Raw genomic sequence first — 17,133 nt, 5'->3', positions numbered from 1 at the left:
GACTCTGGCACCGGGTAGAATCTAAGCAGAGAACTCAAGTCACTGGTTTACTGTGCTCCCTTCCTTTCCCTCAGCACCTCAGCCCCGCCTACCACACACATCCCCACCCTCCCTGTGCTGTTCCTGCTGGAATAAAAGCCAGCGAAACCAGGATGCAGTCAGACTCAGGAACATCGACTGGAGGGCTGGGGGGCTCTTCACCCTGCAGCTTCCTGAAAGTTCCCTTCTCTCGTGAAACCAGTAAGTAAAGGTAGGGCAGGACTTGAGTTCGCTGTTTGCGTAGTGGGTGCGAGCCTGACCCTTAATAGGTACTCAGTAAATGTGGTCTGAGTGAAATGAATTAATGGGTGGCCATTAGCAAGAAAGCAATAAGGAAAACAGGCTGGTGGAGGGGACTGAGCCTAGTGGGGTCAGTGGGAGGATGACAGCAAGATGGACCCAAGAACGGAGGGATCAGAATTGCAGAGTGACCCAAGCTGACCATTGCCAGCAAGTATGTTCAAGGGTTCCAGGCTGGGATTCTGAAAGCAGGTGAGAGATGTTGTGAGCGGATAACCAAGACTTTCGGTACCAAGTGGGATGGGTCCTGGGAAAAGACGTAAGGATGCGCAGGGAGAGAAGCCCAAGGGATGAGTAATGGGGTGGGGCTGGAGGAGGGGTGAGTTTCCAAAACCTGGGAAAATACGGGAGGATGGGAAAGAGAATGCTGCAGTAATTCCTACACTCCACTTGTCTCTAGGCAAAGAAGAGAATGGTAACAACATAAACATCACCCCAGAGTCATAATAACTCTGGACAGGTTATAACATGTTCTCAAATTACTTGCAAGTGAGATAAGCTGAGAGGAAAATTGAGACCAACGTAACTTGTTTTCGAGGGAATGTGAATTCCACTTTTTCTCTTAATATTTTTTTGTTGGACAGATAAGGGAATCTGAAAGCTTGAATTTAAGTTAAGGTTGTTTACCAGACGAATCCAAAGTTGCAGGGCAGGGGGAAACCCTCACTTCCTCTTGCTCTGGAAGTTTCCACCTCACCTAATTTGATCTTTGGTTAGCAATTAATGAAGTACATTCTCTGAAGAAAAGACTCATTCTTGCCTTTCAGTCCTATAATATTCTCTTTTATTTGCTTAGGCTGGCCACAGAATTGTTAAATTTCAAATAGAAAGAGAATTATGACAGCAATGGAAATAGCAAAATATCTGGGGTTTATACCAACAAAGACCAGCCAAGATCTTATAGGGAAGAACTTAAAACTCTATTAAAGGAGATAAAGGATTATTGAAAAAAAAAGAAAAGTGGAGAGGTGTACCATTTTTAATAGATAAAATGAAACAATATTAGAAAGTTGTCAATTCTAACCAAATTAATGTAAAATTCAAAGCTATTTCAAATAATATATTTATAGAATATTTTTAAGGAAATGGGTAAACATTTTACTACTTTATAGAAAAATAAGGGTTCATAGGTAGCTAAGTTCATTTTGATGACAAAAAGAACAATTACAATAGGTGATATGATAGAAGAAACAGGCAGATAGAACTCTGGGAAACAATAAGGAGCTCAAAAATATGTTTATGTGCCTATGGAGACATGATACATGATAGAATATCACCAAAAACCAGTGAGAAAATAGTGGATTTTTAAATAGAATAGATGTTATTTGGTAATTGCATCACTATATGGGGGAAAATCTATTCGATTTCTGACTTCAATTATATGCAGTGAAATCTCTGAATGCATTAAAGACCCAAATATGGAAGATGAAACTACAAATATAATTTTTAAATGTAAAAGAATAATTTTTCAATAGAGGTTGAAGAACTTCTTAAATAAGACCCCAAACACACAAATCCTAGTATAAAAATTCTTTGTGTATTCAAGCACAATATTTCTATACCATCAACAACAGTATAGACAGAATAACAAATGGGTAGAAAATAGGATAAAGTTGTTTTCAATGTTTAAAACCAACAAATGGATTACTGTCTAGAATATATAAGCAATTTTTACATATAAACCCAAGAAAATGGAAAAGGGATTAAGTAAGCAACTCAAAGAAAAAGAAATCGGAATGGCTAATATACATAAAGAGATATTTAACTGTATTAGCAATTAAATAACTGTAAATTTAAATATCAGTAAGATACTGCTTCTTGCCCATCCAAATGTCCAAAGTTTTTAAATCAGGTAATAAATTTTGGAAAGATATGGAGAAACATGAATGCTCATGCAGTTTTGGTAGGCATGTATCCAGTGTGTATGCTCTAAAATTTAGTCAGTTTTAAGCATTTAAATCTCATAATTGACTGAAGTAGCAGGGAATTGGAGAGAGTTTAAGTCTATTTTCCTACCCTTTGGGAAATAAATAAATGTCATGAATACATGCATACTGTAGAGTCCTGTGCACCTTTTATGAGCATCAACTACAGATTCATACAGCAATATGGATAGACTTTGTAAACAAAGTGCTGATCCCATTTCCAGTGGAACGAGTAGAGAGGGACCGAGTGCACTCCCACAGAGAACAACTAGGAAAGCGAAAAGGATGAAGACCGACAGCACTAAATACTAGCAGGGAACCTATGCTCTCCTACATCATTGGTGGTACGACCTTTTTGAAAACATTTTGGCAATATTGACTAAAACTAAATGTACGAAGACCCAACAATTCCGCTCCTAGGTATGCACCCAACAGACATGCATATGTAAGTTTCTCACAAGAATCTATAAGAATGTTCACAGCAGCACTACTTGTAACACCCCTCAACACCTAGAAACAACCCAAATACCTACCAAGAGAAAAATGGATAAATACATTCTGGTATATTCACACAACTGAATATTGCAATGAGAATAAAGAAACAGCATAGATTAACCTCACAAATATAAAGTTCAGAGAAAGAAGTCAAACAAAAAAGATAACACACTGTAAAATTCCACATATGTACAATTCAAAAACAGGCAAAATCAATCTGTGGTGTTGAAATGCAGAAGAGTGGTTCCCCTTGGCAGACAAAGGCTATGACTGGAACGGGCATGAGGGGGGTTTCCTGGGTTCAGATCATGTCCTGTTTTTTTATCTGGGTGCTGGTCCACTTCATTAGCTTTGTGAAAATTCATTAAGATGTACCCTTAGAATCTGTGCAATTTTCTATGTGTACGTTGTATTTCAATAAAAATATACATAATAAAATCAGAATGTTGAATGGCACAATAAGAAACAAAATTAATTCAACCCTAGGTACCTGAGGTTATAAAAAGAAGAAAAATAAAACAAAATATAATACAATAAAGAAGAAAACTGAAATAAAAACAAAGGGAAACAAATAAAAACTCTAAAGGAAAGGGGAAAAAGAAAAAAGGCAAAGAGAGGGGAGCCCGTTTGTCAAATCAGCAGTTTAAAGATGGAGCACCAAGGCGATTGTGGTATAAAACAATATTTACAGAAGAGAAAGCTCTTCAAACAGGAGGCCCTATGCCGCCACTCTCATTAATCTCTTTCACCACCAAATTTGGTTTCACAGTGAAAGTAGGAGCATAATTATTACTGTATGAGTGGTTTAAAAAAGAGATATAGAAAGAGAAAAAGAAAGAAAAAGGAAGGAAGGGAGGGGAGCAGCAAGGGAGAAAAAGGACCTTGGTCCGCTTGACTTCCCATGACCGTTTTAGTCTGGGGAGCCTACTGGCCCAGTGTTATTTGACCACACTTTTAAAAAGCAGGGGATGCGGTGGGGGCTTCCCTGGTGGCGCAGTGGTTGAGAGTCCGCCTGCCGATGCAGGGGACACGGGTTCTTGCTCCAGTCCAGGAGGATCCCACATGCCGCGGAGCGGCTGGGCCCGTGAGCCATGGCCGCTGAGCCTGCGCGTCCGAAGCCTGTGCTCCGCAACGAGAGAGGCCACAGCAGTGAAAGGCCCGCGTACCGCAAAAAAAAAAAAAAAAAAAAAAAAAAAAAAAAAAAGCAGGGGCTGGGGGAAGATTGGGTGGGAAATACCGCTCAGTTTTTCTACAATTGGCACAGCAACGTGGGCCTGCGGACTTGTCCTTGGGTGCAGGCATATTATTCTTCATCACAAACTTCAGATCCCTTTCTTCATCTATTGTGGGAAACAGAGTCTCGTTTGGCATGAAATGACCTGCTGTGGGCTAGAAAGACATCAATTCTCAGAAAATACACTTCGTTTTGGATGTCCAGTGTTTTGCTCATGGTTTTGCTTTATCCTTTTTGACCTGGAAGACTTAACTGAAATCTAAATGCCTCTTGCCAGAGAGGCTGCACTTTGAGGGTGTTGTTCTGAGTGTGTGCTTTTAGAAGTGGGAGATGTACTCATCCGCACAGGCTTTTGCTCTTTCCATTCTAGTTTCCCTGTTTCCCCTTCCATCATCTCTTTTCATTCAAGCTCAGCCTTCCCAGACAGCTTCAGTGGAGTCACAAGCACAAAGAAACCCTGCCTTGAAAGGCTCACTCAAGAGGGAGGATGGAAAACTCAAGGTTTGGAAACCATAAATGTGCCCTGCACTATGTCTAAAGTGGATCATAATTCTTCCTGTTTCTTTTTTATAGGAAGGTCTTTAAAGTGTCCACATTTATCAAATCATGTTTCCTTCAGATATTTTCAACCATTTTCCTGGAAAGTAATTGCTCAACTGATGAATTTCCTCTCTTTTATTCACAACCCTTCTCAGCCACCCCCTCCTGTCTACTTCCAGGTCAATACCCTGCACTCCTGCACTACGTTTTCTGCCAACATCTCTCTTGTACACACATTATACTACATTAAAATAACATGTGCGCCTGGCTGTCTCACCCACTGGACTATGAAGGTGCAATTCAATTCCACTGTATTCACTTTCGTAAAATCTAGCCCTTAACCCCATACCTGGCATTTGCTGAGAACTCAAGATTACTTGCTACATCCTCACTATTTGTGTAATGGATTGTGGAAGTAACAATTCTTTCATATGGTCTAATTCAAATTTTAAGAATGGAGTTCAGGCGAAAGGTTAAAACAGTGTGAAGGTATATTACACCAAAGTTAGGAAAGCAGAGACCACGGACCCATCCACCAAGGCAATTGTTCTGCAAGCTGCCTCAGTAAAACCTCAGCAGATCTCTCTCATTCTCTATTCCATCTCTTCTCCTGTCTCCTCTTTACCTCCAAACAAACACTTCTTCAACGTTTTCTTATTCATTTTTCATTTCCAAAATTTTTTGAGCAAAAGACATGATGTTGCTGAGAATTTTACTCTCGTTATATCCCTTGTCACCTAGCCAATGAATGGCTTTCCACAACCTTGGTCCAAATATCAAATCCTTTGCTCTGCCTTCCCCTATCCAAGTTCATGGCAGCAGAGCTACCTGGCACCATAAAGCACTCTTCATTTTACTAACGATCTTAGCAGTTCAAGATTTGCAAAGAGCTTTCATATACTATCTCATTTGACCCCCATGTCAACTCTGTAAAATAAATCTGTGTTTACAAATGAGTATATGGAGACTGAGAAGAAGCCTTAATGTCTATTCAAGATCATGAGCTAATCAATGGTGGTTAAGACTTAAACCCAAGTCCTCTGCTAACATACCTATTGTAATCATGCTTCTGATAACAGCCCTCATTCATTCACATCATATTCATGGGTACCTAGCCACAACCAGGGGGTCTCGTTTACTACATAAACTCCACAGTATCGCTGAGAAGGGCAAAAATCTGGCCCCCAGGGGTTGGATCCAACAACACACCCAGGGACATGAATCAACTATTCTGAACCAGAGGGAGTTCTCCCTTGCACCCCACTCTGCAAGAGGAGGAAACAGAAGCACCATGGACTGTTTGCCCTTGTGGTGAGAAACTCCATCGTACTCCTGAGTGATCCTTCTGTCAAAGAGATGTCCTGATAGGCTCCTCTGGAAGTGGTCTCCATCCTTACAAGTCAGGATGGCAAACAAGCTTCCCTGTGAGGCACAAGGTTTGTCCAGCTCCTCTCCCCCTGGACTGTGCAGACACACATCCTACCAAAAATACAACTTGCAGATGCCAGCCTCAACAGGCGTGGGTGTGTTTGCTCTGAGCAGATGCTGAACACCATGTGGCAGAGGGAAGAAAGACTGAGTTGATTGTGCTTGGGGAGTGGTATTTACTGGAATCTAAACTCACTTCTCAAATTGTCCCAAGCTGGCCTGAGCAATCTCGGGGCTGCTTTGCTCTTCACCCCCACTAGAGGAATCTACAATGGCCCCAGCAGAAGATTTAAGTCGATTCACAGCACCCTGGCTTACAGCCCGGACAGGGCCTGCAGTTGGGGGCTCGTAATTTTTTTTTAACGTGTGCTTTTAAAATTTTTTTCATTTTAATTATTTTGTATTGAAGTACAGTTGATTTACAATGTTGTGTTAGTTTCAGGTGTATAACGAAGTGATTCAGTTTTATGTATGTGTGTGTGTGTATATATGTGTGTATATATATATATATATATATATATATATATTCTTTTTCAGATTATTTTCCCTTATAGGTTATTACACAATATTGAGTATATTGAGTATAGTGTCCTGTGCTATACAGTAGGTCCTGGTTAGTAAATCAATTTTATATATAACAGTGTGTATATGTTAATCTCAAACTCCTAGTTTATCCCTCCCCCACCCCTTCCCCCTTTGGTAACCATAAGTTTGTTTTCTATGTCTGTGGGTCTATTTGGTAAATAAGTTCATTTGTAACTATTTTTTAGACTCCTCAGATAAGCGATATCATATGATATTTGTCTTTCTCTGTCTGGCTAACTTCACTTAGTATGATCATCTCTAGGTCCATCCATGTTGCTGCAAATGGCATTATTTCATTCATTTTTATGGCTGAGTAATATTCCATTGTATATTTGTACCACATCTTTTTATCCATTCATCTTTTTTTTTAACATCTTTATTGGAGTATAATTGCTTTACAATGCTGTGTTAGTTTCTGCTTGATAACAAAGGGAGTCAGTTATACATATACATATGTCTCCATATCTCTTCCCTCCCTCCCACCCTCCCTATCCCACCCCTCTAGGTGGTCACAAAGCACCCAGCTGATCTCCCTGTGCTGTGCAGCTGCTTCCCACTAGCTATCTATTTTACACTTGGTAGTATATATAAGTCTATGCCACTCTCTCACTTCATCCCAGCTTACCCTTCCCCCTCCCCGTGTCCTCAAGTCCATTCTTTACGTCTGCGTCTTTATTCCTGTCCTGCCCCTAGGTTCTTCAGAACCAAATTTTTTTTCTAGATTCCATATATATGTGTTAGCATATGGTTTTGTTTTTCTCTTTCTGACTTACTTCACTCTGTATGACAGACTCTAAGTCCATCCACCTCACTGCAAATAACTCAATTTCGTTTGTTTTTATGGCTGAGTAATATTCCATTGAATATATGTGCCACATCTTCTTTATCCATTCATCTGTTGATGGACATTTAGGTTGCTTCCATGTCTTGGCTACTGTAAGTAGTGCTGCTATGAACGTAGGCATGCATGTATCTTTTTGAATTAGAATTTTCTTCAGATACATGCCCAGGAGTGGGATTGCTGCATCATATGGTAACTCTATTTTTAGCTTTTTAAGGAACCAGAGTGTGGAGCAAAAGGGCCCATTCTTTGAGTGAGGTTGTGAAAACACCAAATAGAGATTGCAGAGTCACTGGCCATGCAATTATACAATTTTAAAGCATTTCTGAGCACCTGCTAGGAGGCAATCACCAAGGGAGGCAATGAGGAGGGACTGACAAAGCCGGCCATTTTTCTCCCTTCAAATAGGTATAAAAGCTATGGAATCCATCATTCATGGAGGATCTATTATGTCAACAGTCTACTAGTATTTTGCATGTATCATCTCAGGCAATTCCCCCAGCAACACTTTAAAGCTGAATCTCCTTACCAACAGTTCAGAGATGAAAAAACCAAGGTTCAGATGGACAAAGAAATAGGCCCAAGTTAACACAACTGGTAAGTGCAGAGCTCAGACTCAACCCAGACCTGTCTGGCTCAAAAGCACACTGGGTTAGACAGAAGTAATATGTACTATTTGATGGAGACATGATAGCAGAGTCCATCTGATGGGCTTATAGAACCAAGTACTCTCCTGTCATATAGGCAAAAGAACCCAGTTCTCACTTCAGGTTCCATGAGGGAAAATATGTACATGGCCAGACAGCTGGTCCTGGACCAACAAGAAATTGAAGAACTCACAGCCTTGCTGATGCCTAAACTCGTTGGGGTGAGCAAAAACAGAGGCCTTCCTCTCCCCAGGACTGAGAGCGACTGGAACTTTGAGGTCATTCTGTGAAAGCCAACTTTCTCTGCATCCTTTTTATATTCCTCACAGTATCTTGCACCAGGCTTTGCAAAAATCAGGTGCGAAATAAATATTCGTAGTAGGAAGAAAGGCATGGGGGAATAGAGAAAGTTAGTTATTTACGGAATGGCAAGCAAAAACGGCAGGAAAAAATAAAAAAACAGTGTAGGCCCGAAAAGTGGTTTATCACCCTTTCTTTGAGAAATTTCCACCAGCAGTTCTGGTTGTCAGCACGTTCTCCTGTACTAACCTTAGAACTTCAGCGACGCCTCATTGTCTGTTGGTATATGCTAATGTATGTTTATTCAAGTGTTTAATAAGTAGTAATTAATTGTCCGCAGAGAATGTAATTATGAGTTATCCTCTGATGCAGCTCTGCCTGCATCACCCCAGTTCATATATATGGTGATGAGGGAAGGGAGGCTGGTTTTATTCTGCCCCGAATTCCCTCTGCGCCCTCAGGGCAACGCCCCCTCCATAAGAAGGGCTTAATCAACGCTGGCTTAACAAACAAGCTTCTTCCTATGGACACTCTGTAAACCGTCCTGAAGACTGAGTGCCCACTAGCCGCTGCTTGCTCTGGACGCTAGAAACAAATCAGCTGAAACCTGACACAGGTATAGATGAGGTTCACCTAACAGAATCTGGCAGCTCTCCTTTAAGGAGCCCTTGAACCTGATAAGGTAACTGTACAAACGAATGGGCTCGCCACTCTTTACGCATATGCCTCGCTAGAGCCTCCTTGGGAGGGGCCCACGCTGGAGCCGTAGCCTGTTTCCTTTAACTGAGAGTGAAGCCTGGCTTTGAATGCAACAAGAGTTCCTTGAAGCTTGAAGTGTTCAATTTTACTTTGCCATGCCCCCAGTATAATCCACTGAAAGGGCACCGTCCTTCAGGCCTTTCAGCGGGGCTGACAGCTGCCCACTGATTAATTGACAGGTTAAAAAGATTGATTCCACATGTCAGAGCTGTAACCCTGCCAGAACAATACAGCTGTCACTTGGGCTGTAAAACAGACGCTTACATTAGCAGTCCTGACGGAGCCACGCACCGACACATGCACCTGCCTTTATGGAGGGCCTAAACACACAGCCACGCTGAGATTAATCATCTTGAAAGCAACATTGGAAGATCAAAGAAATGTTTCCATGATGCAGAGAGAGGGAGCGACACTGCCTTGGCATGTTCTGGGTCTGCAGATGGTGCCCACTGGGCATGCCAAGAATGGCGCAGGGGACGAGGTGGGGCTCCAACAGTTGTCTGTGGTTACCGCCTGCACCGCTGAGCCCCAGTCGCCACGATGGGCACTTGCAGGCGGTACCCTCCATTCACAGAGCCCCACCGCGCCACCTCCCTGCACACGGCTGTGCCTCCCCAGGTCGATCACACGCACGCAACCACACCACGATCGTGCCAACGCGTGCGTGGAATGCTTATGAACAACTTACGTCAGTGGGTAGGTGCCCCTACCCAGCAAGGGATTTGAAAGCTTGAACATCTCAAACTCGGGGAGGGACCCCTGCAGCCTGGAGGCAACTCTTCCCACCAGAAAAATTCTGGGGACACCTAGGACATCTTAACGTACCTGGGCTTTACCACAGCGTTTCAAAGGGTTTTCATTGCCTGGGCTGGGAGGAAGTTTCAAAAGAGAAACACCTCAACGTATTTCTTATATATTTAAAATCTAGATAGCCTGAAATTGTCACAAGCGTAGTCAGGTTACACCATCCGTAGGAAGAATTCGTCAGGAGAATGCTGGTGTCTCTGGATTTAAAACACCAGACCAGAGCTCCCATTCTCCCCAGAGCCTGGCCCCATTTCACCTCTTCTCACCTCCCTCCAAATCTACACAGGGATTCCCAGTGTGGGTGAATGGGCTTCCCTCCACGTACTGGGCTGACCTTCAGGTCAGCAGGGAGTAACAGTGGCCCACTGGTAAGGTGAACAGCCTCACCTGGATCTGGTCAGGGTAGCTAATCCAGGGCACTAAAATTTACAAATTTCACATTCTTTAAATATGCCAGCATTTTCCATCCTGGAAACAGCACTTCTGGATAAAGGAAAAGACTCCTGAATAAAGGTTTCAGTGAAAATCCTCTGTGTCCCACAGAGCAGTGGTCCCCTATCTTAGTTCCATATTACAATCATCTGCAGGACGTTTTATTTGTTTTAATTGAAGTATAGTTGATTTACAATGTGGTGTTAATTTCTGCTGTACAGCAAAGAGATTCAGTTATACATATATAAATCCTTTTTTATATTCTTTTCCATTATGGTTTATCAGAGGATATTGAAAATATTTCTCTGTGCTACACAGTAGGACCTTGTTGTTTATCCATTCTATATATAAAAGCTTACATCTGCTAATCCCTGCCTCCCACTGCATCCCTCTGGGGAATGTTTTAAAAATTCACATACTAGGGCCCACGGTAAGGGCTAGTGAATCAAAGTGTCCATATATAGAGTCTGGAAATCTGTATTTTTCATAAGCTTCCTAGTTGATTCTTTGCAGAAGAACATACCTGCTTGCCAGTACATTCTGCAGATAGAATATACAAGGAACACAGTTACCCCCTGCCTCTTTGCATCGGGACAGAGAGAAGATGAAAAGGAAAGGAACAAATCTAATTTAATCTTCAAATATAACCAGCCAATAACTAAACTGCAACAGGGAAGTCGGTTTGTAACCAATAGAGAAAACAGTGTCTGTCTTAAATACATGATACCAATTCAAGCCAGGGAATTTCTTACAAGTCACAAAAGAAATTATTTCCATTACTACAAATCCCATCTCAAATATGTAGCCCCATCCTGTACAGTTACTGTAAGCAGTAACTGTGCCACGTGTTGGTGGAAGAGAGATAAATACACTGTTTACAGAACATATACAAGGAGATGCTACTCAGCTCTGCCGTTGATCTTTGTAAGTGACACGTGAGTTACATGGAGGGTACGGTCAGGATGAGTCGCCATCACTGGCATTCCTACAAAGGGAGCTGCGGATGCCATTTTCATCCCCAACGAACACTGACTACCGGTTACAGATCTGGTACCATGGGACAATTAAACTGACACCCCCTAAATCCACCCATGCTGGGAGTCCCTATTTTGAAGCCAAACAAAACATGGGTAATTGGATGCATGGGAGAAATGGCCTCATGGAGGAGGAAGTCAAACACCAGCTCTGGTTTCTCATGATCCCAAGTGCAATAGATGGAATCTCGTGTGGTTTCTTCCCTTGGATTCACGCACCTCAGAGTCATGGAATTATGGGACCTCTAACCTATCGCCTGGTACCTGAATATCCTCATAACAAGAGCTGTCCATCTACTGCCCGGAAGTCTTCAGAGCCTGTTCCTTGAACAAGGCAGCTCACTCTGTCTGTTCTTAACTTTTTTTTTTTTTTTTTTTGGTGGTACGCGGGCCTCTCACTGTTGTGGCCTCTCCCGTTGCGGAGCACAGGCTCCGGACGCGCAGGCTCAGCGGCCATGGCTCACGGGCCCAGCCTCTCCGCGGCATGTGGGATCTTCCCGGACCAGGGCACGAACCTGTGTCCCCCTGCATCGGCAGGCAGACTCTCAACCACTGCGCCACCAGGGAAACCCCTGTTCCTAACTTTTGACTACGGTGTGTCATGACTTTTGGATGTATTATCTGATGTGATTTACATTCCCAGGAATTCCCATCACCCCGGGGACCTATCCCCCCATGTAGAGAGCAGCCAAGGCTTTTGTACACCCTAGGCCTCAGGGAAGGGATGACAGAACAGAAGCGTCAAATTATACCTTTAAAGTTTCAAAAGCCAATGTCTAAGCTATGAGACAAAGATTTGAAAGAATGTGAGATTAGTCCAAGCCAAGTTACCCCATCAAAAATGCATACGTACCTACATTTTCTTAAACAGAGGAAACCATGAGTCCAAAAGAAAATGTAGATGCTAGGAGAGTCCTGAGTGGGAAATCCCACCTGGGCTAATCCTGGGGAGTGATGAGAGACCTTCCAGAACAGAGTGAGAGCAGAAAGTCATCTGTTCCCATCCCCACCCCAGCTCACTCCATCCCTATGATAGAGCCAAAGGGCCCAGCAAGACCCCTAAAATGTCACCAACTCCCGCCAATAGAGGGGGAAATGTGGAGGTGATAGGCGCAGGCAGATAACCTCACAAAGTGAACCTCCCAGTCCAGAAAGTGGTGGGATGTTCTCCATCCAGCCACAGTGACTGGAATATGGTGCAGAGAACCAGGAAACATGATGATGCCTCATGGTGGAAACGAGGAAGACATGGTAGAGAGCAGCTCAGACCTAAGACCAGAGGCCAGATGGGGATGAGGACATCTCAGGAGATGCCAACACGGACAGACGATCCCGGCAAAGCCCCCTCCAGCACCCCTCTAGCCTCTGCTCTCTGTGAGCTCACCGCAATTTAGACACTGCCCACGGGAAAGTGGGTATGCAAGGCTTTAAATGGACTGAGATGAAATTTCTCCAGCAATGCGGTATCGTAGTAGAACTCAGTTTTTTTATAGAAAAGTTTTAAAAAATCAATGTCTTGCACATCGAAGTTTCCAGATTGAGATTTGGATCTGCTACAACTGTTGGGAAATCTTTTGTCCTTTTGGGATAAAATAGGTCTCCTTTGCTTTCGTGCATTGCTCCTAATTCTCTCCCAACCTCAGAGGCCAGATAGAACAGTCTTCTACAGCAGCGCAGCTCAATGAGTGGTGTAGGGATTGATACTGGTCCATAAACTGTTTTGTTATCTGGCCTCAGTAAGTACAAAACTGAAAGCTAGAGTTTATGAAACCTTATGGGGATTGGACGTTGACACGATGTAAGGCATGTGACCAGTGGATATGTCTTGCTGAGCACAGCGTAGACCAAGGAGATGTCCTCAAACCTGGGTGATGAGTTAGTTGTGATGGGAGATCCATGCTAGTCATAAACAAGAGGTCTATGTATCCAAGGATTAGAAGTTTAAAAAAGAAAAGGAAAAACGTGTCCTTTACCATGAATAAACGTGGGAATTGAGAAGCACTGTTTTACAGAGCAGTGTTGAAAGGCCCTGAAAATTGGTGTGGCCGCTATGAGGTTCCTCAAAAAACTAACAATAGAGTTGCCATGTGATCCAGCAATCCCACTCCTGGGCATATATCTGGACAAAACTATAATTTGAAAGATACATGCACCCTATGTTCACAGCAGGACTATTTACAGCAGCCAAGACATGGAAGCAACCTGAATGTCCATCGACAGGTAAATGGATAAAGAAGATGTGGGGGGTGTGTGTGTGTGTGTGTGTGTGTGTGTGTGTGTGTGTATCACATATAGATAGATAGATAGATAGTAGAACATTACTCAGCCATAAAAAAGAATGAAATAGTGACATTTGCAGCAACATGGATGGACCTAGAGATTATCATACTAAGTGAAGTAAGTCAGACAGTCAGAAAAAGAAAGACAAATACCATGTGATATCACTTACATGTGGAATCTAAAATATGACACAAATGAACTAATTTACGAAACAGAGACGGACTCACAGAAACAGTCTCACAGACATAGAGAACAGACTTGTGGTTGCTGGGAGTTGGAGGGTGGGGGACGGGTGGAGTGGGAGTTTGGGATTAGCAGATACAAACTATTATGTATAGGATGGATAAACAACAAGGACCTACTGTATAGCACAGGGAACTATATTCAATATTCTGTAAAAAACCATAATGGAAAAGAATATGAAAAAGAATGTGTATATGTATGTATAACAGAATCACTTTGCCGTACAGCTGAAACTAGCACAACATTGTAAATCAACTTTACGTCAATTTAAAAAACGGGCCCTGAAGAGAGGGACTTCGCCCGCCTCTCAACCCAGACCACCCCGCCCTTGGATGCTAAACCACCATACTCCCCCCCTCCCCCCAGTTACCTTGCGCATGACAGGTAAGAACCCGTGCCATCCTGGTCATTCAGGAAATTGGGACGGGAGCCTGCAGCCAGAAGATTCCTGTTTCTTCCAGCTTTTTGCAGCTCCCAGGCCTGGAGTTCCTCTTTGGAGAGGCTTTAACCCTGGCCGGGTGGACCCAGAGAAATGTGATTTGGGTCTAAACAGGCTTTGCTACACGTCTCTTCGAAGCTTTTATGGTGAGATTCATTACAGATATACAGATCAATTATCTTAAAAGCAGCAAGGAGGCCCATCAAATATTTCTAGCTTTAAACAGGTTTATTTCCATCTGCACTTATCTCTGCTATTCAAACTCCATTGCCGGCAGTTAATCTTATGTAATGCAGCATAAGAGGGCTTATTTACTTTCTAATGACATCAATTGGCCATAAATATTAGACATCCAAGGTTCGTTGAAGATGTGGGGACAGTTTTCCATTCTTACTTGACATTTGACTATTTGCAGAGCTTTCTCTTCTGTTTGTTCTTGTGTGACTCACTTATTGGCTGTCATAGGCCCATGTTCGATTTATTTAAATTGAATGAATAAGTACATTAGGCAAGGCTGTCAGGAGAGAGGATGGGAACTTATTGGGATGAGTGATAAGTCAACATGCTGCAGTAAGAGATTTTCAGCAATGCTGCACAAATCAAAATGCTAAATTGAGGTGAGCAGACAGCCCAGGGCAACCAGAGGCAGGCACGTGGAAAGACCAGGCCCCTCTGCTCTGAGGATGGAGGATCCCTGGGTCTGACATTACTGTGGGCCTCACGAGAGTGGGAGGAAAATTCTTCTGGCAGAGTGAACCCTGAATCTAAAGGTGGTTTGAAACCTCGGAGAACCTTAATTAGCTAATATCTGAATAGCGGTGAGCTGATCATACAACTTCACATCATCTATTTAATCCTCATAACAGTCTCTGATTTTTGTCCCCATTTTATAGACCAGGATCCTGAGGTTCAGAGGTCCTCTGACGTGCCTGAGGCCACAGAGCCCAGGACCCTGCGGCCCCTGGACCTCACTGCCTCGACCCCCTTTCTCTCATCACCCACCTGGGAAGTGGAGCCCCTCTGCAGGCGATGTTGCCAGCACAGCTCCAAACCCAGCTCCAAATGCATTTCTTCCCATGAAGTTTTCTCGCCCACACTGATTCACCAACCAGCTAATTTGGCGAATTCACAGAGAGATCGGAGCCCTGTCATTTGAAATTTGTTGGGTGTTTGTCTAGGGTTGTGCTTCTTCCCCCTTCCCCCTTCCCATTTTTCATTCCAGAATTCCCTGTCCTTTGGAGACCCCAACACCTAGGCAGCTCTATCCCTCAGTAGACCCTCAACCTCAGCAATGACTTAAGATGGTTTTTTTTTGTGCGGTACGCGGGCCTCTCACTTTGTGGCCTCTCCCGTTGCGGAGCACAGGCTCTGGACGCGCAGGCCCAGCAGCCATGGCTCACGGGCCCAGCTGCTCTGCGGCATGCGGGATCCTCCCGGACCGGGGCACGAACCCGTGTCCCCTGCATCGGCAGGCGGACTCCCAACCACTGCGTCACCAGGGAAGCCCTTGTTTAAGATGTTTGAATGCAATTCTGTATAAAATTTCTTTCACAAGGATTTGCTGATTCCCCATGAGGGATCCAGGATCATGTTTTCTAAACTGCCCCATTTTATCCTGGTTATTAGAAAGTACATGACAATATTGGGGAATGTGCCCCAGATGCAGGCCTCTAGATTTCTCTGAATTTCTTTTTGGAAAGGAACAGTGGCAATTTTTGAAATGGATCATGGTAGGGTCTCTCTTGAGGTCATCTTATTTCCTTTCAGTTCATTCATTCATCCATTTCTTTTCCTGAATGTGGGGCCCAGGTCCTGTGCTGGGTGTTGGAGAGTCAATGGTGAGGAAAATCGGCCAAGGGCCTCACATTCAGGGAGCCCACAGCCTAGAAGGAGAGACCAGCATGAACCCGGAGGCCACACTGGTGGCTGGATAATTACAAACCACTCCTGTTCTGTGGAAGCACGTGCCTGAGGGGGTGGATGGAGAAGGACAGTGTCAGGACATGTTTCCTACTTTAGCTGAGAAGCAATGAACTGTATGAAGAACTGAGTAGTGTTTCATATATGAAAAGAGGGAGAAGGATCCCAGGTAGAAGAAGGGGCATGTGCAAGGGTCCTGAGGTGACAAACATGGCCCAGGGAACTGGGGACAGAGGTATAAGATGAGGTTTGCCAGTTAAGCAGGGGCTGGACTGCAAAGGTCCTTCTAGGTGGTTCAGTCATTCGGCCTTTATCCTCAGACCAATGGGAAACCTCTGAAGAGTTAAAGCAAGTACGCAGTGTGGTCGTAATTGGATTTTCATTTTGAATAAAAGAAAGTCACCCGGGCTGCCATGTGGAAAATGAACAAAGGGAAGACAGAGGGGACTTGCAAAGGCCAGTTGGGATTGTGGAGCACCTGAGTTGAGAACGATGGTGTCTCGGACTCTGGTCCTGGTGGAAGAAGTGGAGAGTGGTAGGTGGATTCCAGGGTTTGTTAGTAGGTGAAGTCGATGGGACTTGGCAATGAGTTGGGTACATGGGGTGAGGCAGAGGGGTGTCTCAATTGTTATTCAGTGAGGTTCTTCCTCAAGTAGGCACTGGGAAGCTGTCAAGTCCTTCAGTAAATTCTTCAAACAATGTAATTCTACTGCTCTGAATGTAAGTCCCATGAGGGCTGGGGTCTCTATTATTTTTTCCATTAATGGAAATATACAAATATCCAAAAGAGCACCGGGGTCATAGTAGGTGCTCAATAAATATTTCAGAATCCTAGCTATTTCTATTCTCTGTTCTACATAGATCCCCGCAGTGGAAGGAGCTTCC

This window comes from Stenella coeruleoalba (assembly GCF_951394435.1).
Source record: "Stenella coeruleoalba genome assembly, chromosome: 21".
NCBI lineage: Eukaryota > Metazoa > Chordata > Mammalia > Artiodactyla > Delphinidae > Stenella > Stenella coeruleoalba.
This window is presented reverse-complemented; position numbering follows the sequence as displayed.